The following is a 10706-nucleotide window of genomic DNA, read 5'->3' on the forward strand; positions in this document are numbered from 1 at the left end:
TATGCAATATAAGGAGTGAGCCGGGCAACAAACATTTTTTGTCATGGGTACAGAAGCACCATCATGGGTTGATGATACCGCTTTCTATGCCCTGCAGACTCGAGGTCCATGCTGTCTGCCTTAACAGACCTCTCTGAACTTGCTCCTTCCTCAGCTTTGATCCACACTGCCTCCTCCCCCTACCTGTCTTTGCTGGTTGGGCTCTTGGCCCCATCAAGCATCTCCCTCTCCCCCACTAGACCCCAGCACACAGAAGGCCTTGGCTGAAGTTTTCCCTGACTGGGTCTGCCCTTGACCAGTTAAGCCCTCCTGGCAACCACTCCCCATCAACACAACCAGGAAATGTTGTTGAGAAAATTGAGGCTGGATTTCTTTTCCTTTTCTTTTACCTTTATCTTGTACGCTATTCAGGGATAAATCCCCATGATTCTCACAAACTTAAAAAGTTCAAGTGTTCTCTGGAACCCCCTGTTTCCTTCACCCTGAGTGACCCTCACTGCCTTCCCCAAGGCTATGCCGTTCTTGCTGTCTCATTCCACATATCATTGTACCACCCCCCTCGTCCCGGGCAAATCAATCTCTCTACAACTTGGTTTTTTACTGCATTCTGTAGAACTCCCTTCCTTAATGGGAATGCATTTCCTTTACCCTAAAGCAATTTCTTTGCCGCTTGAGTTTGCGTCCCTTTCTTAACTGAACTCCGAATTTCCCCTCAAGTTGATCCCAAAGAACAAGATCACCTGTCCTTCCCACTCTTGCTTCTCAGTGCAGGAGCAGGCGGGGCTCTTCATTACCAATCACCCACCAGCTTGCCTCAACTTCTGGTTCAACACTTCCAGTCTCTGCCATCAGCCTCCCCTTGCCTCTCACAGAAGACACGACCTACCTCCTCCTTCTTAAATGGCTGTCCCTCGTTTTTTTTTTCTTTTTTATTCAACTCTTGACTTTCCTCTAGATAAAGTCAGAAAATGAGATATGTATACCTGGACTTCATTACTTTTGGTGAATTTCAGATTGCCATTCTGCCGGTAGACTCATGGGAAAGAACATAGGAGAAACAGAATCTGTAAGGCTCTTGCTGAGTAAGTTGTGCTGCAGAGTAGCAGCTCATTGGAGTGATAGTTTGGCTGGGTATATAAAATTCTAGGTTCAGTATAGCCTTCCCTGAGCACATTGTAGATCCTTGAGTCCCTGCGTTTCTGATGAAATATATGACACCAGTTTTATTCTCATGGCTCTGCAGACAACCTGTTAGCTATTTCTAGTGAGAGCTTCTCTTTGCCCTTGTTCTGAAATTTCACTGGGATGTGTCTCTGTTGGTCTTTTTCCATTCATTGTACTCAGTGGGCCCATTCTTTCTGGAGACGTTCATTCTCCTCAAGGAAGTTTCCTTTGATTAAGTTTTCGATAATTTCTTTTTTTTCCTGCATTCTCTGTTCCCACTTTCTAAGACTCCTAGGGGTTGGATATTGTACCTGAAGACCAGCAGCATGGGCATCAGCTGGGAACTTGCTGGAAATGTAGATCCCTAGGCCTTACCCCAGACCTACTGAATCAGAATTTGTATTTTACCAAGATCCTTGGATGACATGGGTGCACATTACATTTGGAGATGTGCTGCTTTAATTCACTCTCGCTTTGTATTTGATTTAAATAATTAGGGTTGCACTCCTGAAGAACTGCCACTTATCACATTGGTCCCCAGAGCCATCCTTTCATTTCTCTGGGCTTACAAATCAGGTGTCCTTCCTGAGATGAGAAACTTTCTAAGTCCCAAGGGATCTCCCCCCTTTGTGTATTTGTTCCTGTAGCGTATGTTCAGTCTTTTATTTTTTCACTAACTTTTTTCGTAACACCTTTAAATAGAAGCAGGTATTCCCAACTTGAAAAAGCTTCACTTGACCCTTTTGCCTCTTTCAGCTATCATCTCATTTCTCAATTGGTTGTTTCTGCCAAATTCCTTGAATTCATGAAAAACAGGTTCTACTTCTGTTTCTTTATATACCTCTTTTCCTTAACCCCTTGAAATCTGGCTTTTGACTCACTGCCCTTAAAAACTTTTCTGAAAGATCTTCTCTGGGCCTTTCAGTGGCACTGGCTGTGGCTGACCGCCATGGCCTTTCTGGATTGTTCTAGTCACTTGACTTTCATGACACTTTTGTGTCGCCTTATCCTACTGAAGAAACGGTGGGAATACCCTCACCTGGGATGATTTCCCTCTCGTGTTCTTCCCTAAATGCTCAGTTCAAATCTGGCCACTTCTGTAAGTCTTTCCTAACTTCTGTTCCATGTCAATCTACTGAATCCACCCACTTCCTGACCAAGACCCTCCTTCCAGTGCACATATACATAAATCCAAGACAAAGTTTAAAATAATAGAATTATTGCAACATGTTCTTCATCTCGCCAACCAGATTAAAATCCACTATAGGCAAGGACAAAGTCTAGTGCCTCTGTGAACAGTCACTTTGGTTGCTTCCACTCCCCAAGGGCAGCTGGGCAAGGGGCTGCAACCCCCCCCCCCAAAAGGAACACCTTTTCTTCATTTTCACAGGGATACTGTCCACCTTCAAAATCATGTGCCTGGGGGCTACATCTGCCAAAGGAGACATTTGCTTCTAATTCACTCAAAGGTGTTGCATGGGCTTGCAGCATCCCAGTATGGTCTTCCATGTCTTCTATGTTTTCTCTAGTATTTATGCTGGTTTGGGGGCATCTTGGCAGTGTGACTGCCTTCATGTCTGAAAAACCCACCCCTCTCCTTTCATACTCATGACATGAAAATATTTCAGAGATGACTGCTTAGGGCCAGGGTGGGGAGGCATCCTGGGGGCTTGAGAGGACAAAACTCACTCTTCGCGTGAGAATGAAGCCCCTGGCTGTCCACAGACCGGTTCGCAGTACTTCTGGAAAGCTGAAGGGCTTCTTTGCTTCCCTTGTCTGAAGCCTCAGCCTGCACAGCGTTTATACCAGGCCTGCTGCTCCCAGGATGTGCTGCAAGCCAGCAGGGGTAGAAAGGAGGAGGGGGGAGGAGGGGCAGCAGATGGCAGGATCCACCCACTGCTTACCCAGCGTTCACATCTCAGTGAATGGCACCTCCACTCCCCCTCATGCTCTGGTCAGATCCTGAGGGCAACCCTTGGCATCTCCCTCTCTCATCCTCCACATTCCATCCCCCACCGAGTCTGTGTACCCACCTCCCAAATAGACCCGATGTCTGCACTCTTCTCCATTCCTTCCTCTGCTACTGTCCTGGTTTGGCCTCCAAGTCCAGCCTGGATCTCTACCATGGCCCCCTAACTCCCTGCCTCCACTGCCAGCCCTCAAGTCCACCCTGCACACACAGGGAAGCCAGGATGGTTTATTAAAAGTAAGTCGCATAATGATTCTCCTGCTTCAAAACCTTCAAACATTCGATGCTATTCAGAAATGATTATTCAGCTTTTAGGGATAATATTGTATTTTGGTTATTTTTTTTCCCCAAAGAGAGTGCTTCTCTTTTAGAGGTTACATATTGCAATATTTCTGTGCGAAGTGATGTGAGGTGCGGGGTTCTCTCCAAAATAATACCAGGAGGACCAGGAAAGTGAGCTTGGTCACGATGAAACTGGGTACACAGAGTTTCACTGTCCTCTTCTACCTTTGCATGCCTTTGAAAAATTTTATAATGAAAAAGTTAAAAAACAAATGGTGAGGATGCTTTATTACTCTAAGTTTACGAAATAAACTTGTAGAGGAAGTCCATTACTCATAAAATTAAAAACAAAAGAACAAAACAAAAAACAAAAAAACAAAAGCATCCTCACCATGTCCTGCGAGTTCTAGCCTGAACCTGACCTGCCAATGGTTCTGGCCTCAAGTCTCCTCGCATCCCCCCACCCCTTACCCCTCCCTCGAAGCTCCCCCAGTGCCCTCAGTCCCCTTCCTGCTAACCCTCAGGCCTCAATTTAAAAGCAGCCTTTCAGAAATACCCTTTCCAGGGCTCCAACTTAAATTTAACCTCCCTAATTTACTTTATCACTGTACCCTGTAATTTTGCATTTTTGCCCTGACCACAACTTTTGGTCTGGTGTCCCCACGCGGTCTTACGTTTCATGAGGGCCAAGTTCATGGCTGTTTTGTCCACTCATGTGTACAGCAACGCCCAGCACGATGAAATGAGGTGGCCCCACACCCTCGGTCCCCTTCTGAAGAAATCTGCCTTCGGCAACTAAAACAATAATTAAAACGAAGAATAAAGTGCCAAGGAGACAGGAACCACGTGTCCGCTATGCCAGATACATAAACGTGAATACCTTTTCACATTATTTTTAGTAATCATATATCTTTTATTAAGGAATACAAATTTAGAGGAAAGTTCATCGTCTCCTGTGTTTCCCTCCTTAGGCCCACCCCTTTCCTTCCCCCTAAGTAACTACTACAATGACTTTGGTCACTCACTGCATATTTTTAATATTTTTATTACAAATATGTGCCTCCATAAACAATACATGGTGTCGTTTTATGTGTTTTTAAAAATGCATGTAAATGGCATAATATGCTACATAATGTTGTCCAACTTAAGCTTTCCATTCAACGTTGTCATATATATGTGCGTCTGCATGCATATTGTATACATTAGTTCCTCCATTGTAACTGTTAGATAGCAATCCACCGTATGAATACATCACCATTGATTTATTCATTCCGTTAATGAGGCACACCTGGCTTGTCTCCAATTTTATCTCCGACAGAAATGCTGGAAAGGATGCACTTGAACCTGTGTATCCCTATGTACGCGCCCTTCAGCCCCATGGGGCTGGCTCAAAGAAATGAGAGAGAACTGGCCAGGTTGGAAGAAAATGGGAATTCTCACGTACGGCTGCAGATGGGAATGGAAGTTGATATCATCGTTTTAGGGCAATTTGGCAACATCTACCGAGGATGAAAACGCTCCACCCCGTAGCCTGACAATTCCGTCTTGCTAATAAATCCTTACCACCAAAGGTAAACTGTGGATATCTTTTCTACTCAACGGAGAGCATAAGATATACACCATTCCTCCACGATTTAACGTTTGCAACGCATTTGCACGTATTTTGTCCGACGTGACATTCACAGGCGTGGGAAAGGGGGATTAGCCCCGTATTATCAAGGAGCGTGAGGACAGATGCAGGAGCACATAGCTATGGTTGGGTGCTCGGATCCACTCTCCCTTGTCAGATTTTTTCGCCCGGGTTTGCCTTGTGTGGTTTCTATTGCCCCACACCGTCTCACTGTTTGGGTGCTTCTATGGAGAAATTTAACAAGCTCCGGGCTCCTCGCAGTGGGTGCTGGTGGTGCCCCAACCACATGCCCTTCACGGAGCCTTGTCTTCATGCCTCAAGAGCTGTAAGCGTTGGCTGCTAACAGTTCACAGCTGTCCCTTCTTCAGAGAATTGCCCACAGCCATCTGGTGCGGCCTCACTTGGAGACGCCTGGAAATTTTCTTCAATCCCTCTGGGGTGGGAGGGGGGGTTCCCTTGGCCAATGGCTAGCCATACAGGTGAGCGAAGCCGGGCCTCATTGTCCTCAATCCTATGGTACTATTTGTGTTCTAGGGCTTCCTGTGGGATCAGGCTGGGATCCCAACTGGGCCTCGCTTCTTCCTCTGGCTAATTTTGCTCTTCTCACTTCCTTCCTCCTGAGAGCCTTCCTTCCAGAAATCACTTGCACAAGAATCCTGTCGCGCGCTCTGCTTCTGGTGCGATGTGTCTCAGCCTCCGAGTGCAGACTGCTGGGCTCCACCTCCGGAGTTTCCGTTTCAGTTGATCGGGGGTGGGGCCCAAGAACTTGTTCTCTAATGAATTCCCAGGTGATGCCACTGCTGCTCATCCAGGGACAACACTTTGAGAACCACTGTTCTAGGGGACCTGACCTAAGACAGATGGTGCCAGGAGACGCGAATCTAAGGATGGGATCTGGAGCTGGATGACCTCCTGGTCATGAGGACCCCAACGTGGGCGGTAGTGGGGGCGGGGATTAACAGTTCCTAGCATGTGGTATAATTTCTGCGACAGCTTACGGTTAGAAGGGGATGGGCCAGCTTCTGCGGTATTTCTGGTATTAGAGTAATTACAAGGGTTGTGCAATTGAGAGGCTGTTTCTGAGAGCCGTCGGTGCATCAGAGAGAGAGAAAATAACTAACCAAGTTCAGAGCCAATCACCAATTGGCTAATCACCAATTCAGAGCCACGTGTGAAGGTCACGGGACCTCTTTGTCAGTGAGGTCTTTATCTCCTGTAGCTGAAAGGTGGGCCATGCTGAGACCCAGTCTCGGTATCTACTCTTAGGAGGTGCAGAAAATTTTGGATTCTCAGCCTCAGCAAGTCTCCTATGCCAAAGTCAGGGCCCTGAACAGGACGGGACAGGGTCTGAGATCCAGGACTGTGATACTCATGGAGCTGTCGAAGTCCCCCGAGCCCCCAGGCACCTGCAGAAGCGACCCAGTCCCCCTTGTTAGAAGATAGTCCATTAGCTCAGGCAACAGTATACCAGGAAAGGGGGGTATTCAGGTCTTCCTAGGGCTGGAAACAAGGGGACAGTGATACCAAGTGACCCAAAGGACTTCCCTGGCTTCCCTGTAAGAGGCATATGGGGGCGAAGGCTATAAGTGCAATTCCGGCCCGGGGTCATCTCACAGTGACTCCACCAGGTTCATGGACCCAGCCGGTGGTCATTTTCACGAACCCATAATCAAAACTAACATACTTAGCAGCTGGCAGAATCCTCACCTCATTCCTCGGCCTGCGGAATGCGTGCTATCGTGGTAGGAAACAGCTATGATGGTGGACAAGGCCAAGTGGAAGTCTTTGAAACTGACCGCCCCACCCTCACTCAACCCAGGTGGCGAATCGAAAACTCTGTTGCACACTGAGAAGGATGGCAGAGATCAGTGCCTCAGAGACTTGCCGGGTGCAGGGTGGTAGTTCCCATCCCATTCGTGTTGTCTGAGCCCCGCAAAACCTGATGGACCAGGGCAGGTGACGGGGGGCTTCCAGAAACCGAAGCAGGCCCCAACTGTGGCCGCTATGTTTAATGCAGTGTCTTTAAGAGATCAAACCACCCAGCTTCTGGTCTATGGTACGCAGCTACTGATCTGGCAACTGCATTCTTTAATACCCCTCTAGAAAGAAGATTTGGAACCGTTCGCATTTCTAGGAGACAGACCACAGTAAGCACGGACGGTCTTGGCCCAGGGCTATGCGGGGTCTCCTGCTGTACCTCCAGGGGATCTGGGGGTCTGGGTGGTCTGCCAACATTGCCCTGGTCACTGTGGGGTCGGCGTCCTGTCAATTAGACCGCACAAGCAAGAAGGGGCAGGTGCTGTAGACACCTCGGTAGCACCCCCGTTCCCTAGAGGGTAGGAAATAACGCGGCAAAAGTTCAGGAGTCTGCAAGGTCACTGAAGATCTTAGGAGCCTAGTGATCTGGGACGTGCTAGGAAATTCCTTCCGAAGTAAAGAAAAAATAATGCTGCGCTCGGGACCTCCTTCCACACGCAGTACCACCCTGAAGCTAGAAGCCTGATAGAGCAGGGGGAGGGTCCCTTAAAAGGCAGCTGAGGGGGCGCCTGGGTGGTCAGTCGGTTAAGCGTCCGACTCCGGCCTAGGTCACGATCTCACGGTTCATGGGTTCGAGCCCCGGGTTGGGCTGTGTGCTGACAGCTCTGAGCCTGCTTCACATTCTTGTGTCTCCCTCTCTCTCTCTCTCTCTGCCCCTACCCCACTCACGCTCTGTGCGTCTCTCTCTCTCTCAAAAATAAACATTAAAATATTATATATATATAAAAAAAAGGCAACCAGATCCAAGCGCACATTTGAGATGACATCCTGCGGGATGTGACATGTACCTCAAACCGTGGATCATCACGTGTCGCCTCTCTGGTAGACAGAACACACGGGCTCAGGAGCCGTGGGTGCAAGCAGGTGTTATTACAGTCACCGTGGCTCCCAGAGACTCGTTTGGGTGGCTTCCCAGGCCCTGCATCCTTACAACCGTGAGCCTAGAGTACGGCTCCCACAGGGAGGGGGATGGCCGGGGTGGGGGGGAACCCTCGACATGTAAAACTCTGGGGCTCTTCCTCCCACCAGGGCAGCAAGGAAAGGATGGGGTTTTCCTCCTCATCATCACGAAGGGAGCTGTTAGGTAAAGGAGGCAGGAGGGAGCAGACAGACACCTAGGTGACCAGCAGGGGCGGCTCTTGGGACTCTCGTGCATATTTTTAATTGAAAGCGGGCAAACCCAATCGTGGCCTAATAAGCATGACATCCAAGGGCTCCAAGCCCCCGGGGGCGAGCCACCGAAACGGGCTGCGGTGGGTAAGGGAGGGCGGGTGCCCGAGGAGGGGGATGGTGCGCGTTCGTTGTGGCTTTGGGACTGCTTGCAACAGCAAGGACGTGTCCCGCTAACCTTCTTCTTTATAGTTTCCCCAGAAATTGTGACCGAGCGGAATTCTGGAGAAGCCGACCTAGATAGAGTGAACTCAGTGTGAGAAGCAGCAGAGACTGCTGGTGTCCTGCCCCGAATCCTTTTCACCAGGAAGGTGCACCGATTCCCCAGTTGGGCACTGAGTGCTACAGGTCACGGCTGCATCCTGGTCCAGAAAATTGACCTTGAGAAGGACCTTAAGACCTCGGCTATCAGGAATTGCCTTTTCCGGAGATCCTGACAGGGTCGGGCGGGTCATAAACACTCCCCCCCGCAGAGGAAGCCTTCACCCAACAGCGCTGATATCGGGGCACAAAAGCCTGACTCCCTTGCCTCAAGAAGGGCGAGCCCCGTGGTGTCATTCATGCTCCAGAGGACCTCGTGGGATCAGTCGGAGGTTGGACTTCTGCTCAGGTCATGACCTCCCAACTGGTGGGTTCAAGCCCCGTCTTAGGCTCTGTGCTGACAGTGCAGAGTCTGCTTGGGATTCTCTGTCCCTCTCTCTCTGCCCCTCCCCCACTCACGTGCGCGCGAGTGTGCACAGGCACGCGCACCGCGAGCGAGCATGCATGGTCCCCTCCCCCTCTCTCTTTCTCTCTCTCAAAGATTATTTATAAACATTGCAAAAAAAAAAGAGAGAGAGAGAAAGTATATCTCAGGGTTTAACTAGCAGGAAAATATACAGAAAAAAAGTGAATCTCTCCCATTATTTACATTCACCCTGCCTTTCTAGGGAGCCTTGCTGATGATGGCCGTTTGGTGATGTCTCCGTTTTGCCGCCTTGTCGTGCACGTGTGTGCATGGATGTGTGTGTAGGCACTTTAAGGTAATCTGGTAATTTTTTTAAGGCACTATAAGGTATAAACCCATTCTATACATATTTTTCTGTGACTTGTCTCATTTGATGGTATGTCTCAGGAATTTTTCCAGGACAATACCTCTATGTCTCTCTCTTTTTTTTTTTGAAATAGATGTATAGCATTGCATAGTACCGATATACCATAATTTATTGAATTACTCCCCCATGAGAAGGCAGAGTAACAGTAAAGATTTCGAGTTGAAGGTATTTAACTGAAGGAATTGGTTACAGAGGTGTTTGGGGGGTTAAAAGGAGCAGAAGGGGACAGCGAGATAACACAGATATTAATGTGTGCCTGGGGCTGAGGTCACGGTAATGCGGTCCCTGTGGGAAACAGCAGCCCCTTCCTAGGAGCTGGGGGGGGGAACCCAAGGAAAAAGGGAGTGGAGTTGCCCTAACCTAGGACTTCCAGAAGGTGAGTGGGCATGCCCAGCACTCTACCTTTTTCATTTAATGAAACTGCAAATAAAAAAAATAGCTTCTCTTTATTTGCATTTTTCTGATTCCCAGTTAATAGCGAGTAGTTACGAAAAATTCTTATTAGTCATTTTCTTGTTCTGAGTTACTTGCATCTTTCCTCCTATTTTATTTTTTTTAGTGTTTATTTATTTATTTTGAGAGGGGGAGAGAGAGAGAGAGAAGGGGAGAGAGAATCCCAAGCAGGCTCCTTGCCCCACTCAGGGCTCGATCCCACAAACCATGAGATCATGACCTGAGCTGAAATCAAGAGACGGACGCTTGACTGACTGAACTCCCCAGGCGTCTCTGGGTTTTTTTGTTTTTAAGCATTTTTTAGGCTACATCTTTTTTTCCCTTTATGACTACTCGGTTCTATGTTTTTTCCTTAGGAAAACTTTCTCTACCATGAGAACGGTTTTTGTTTTGTTTTATTTTTATTTTAAATTTTTTATGTTTATTTTTGAGAGAGACAGAGAACAGAGTGTGAACAGGGGAGGGGCAGAGAGAGAGGGAGACACAGAATGTGAAGCAGGCCCCAGGCTCTGAGCTGTCAGCAGAAAGCGTGACACGGGGCTCGAACCCACGAACCTGGAGATCATGACCTGAGCCGAAGTCGGACGCCCAACCAACTGAGCCACCCAGGTGCCTCTGTTTTGTTTAGTTTTTTTTTTTTAAATAACGGCCTTAATCTAACACTTTTTTGAAAGGGTAGGTTTTGTTTATGTTTCGATCTTTAAATTATTTTGAGTTTATTTTGTGTAAGGTATGATTCAGGGCCCAACTCCCCTGTCCTGAAGGGCGCGGACATCACTGATGGCCTATACTGGCCTTTTCCTGAGGCGATGTCGCCGAAACCTTAAACTAAATCACCTTGTGTAACGCATCTGTTTGTGTATAAGTGTATCTGTTTTGGGCTTCTATTCTGTGCATTTGGTCTGCT

Source organism: Panthera onca, chromosome E1, assembly GCF_046562875.1.
Source record: "Panthera onca isolate mPanOnc1 chromosome E1, mPanOnc1 haplotype 2, whole genome shotgun sequence".
NCBI lineage: Eukaryota > Metazoa > Chordata > Mammalia > Carnivora > Felidae > Panthera > Panthera onca.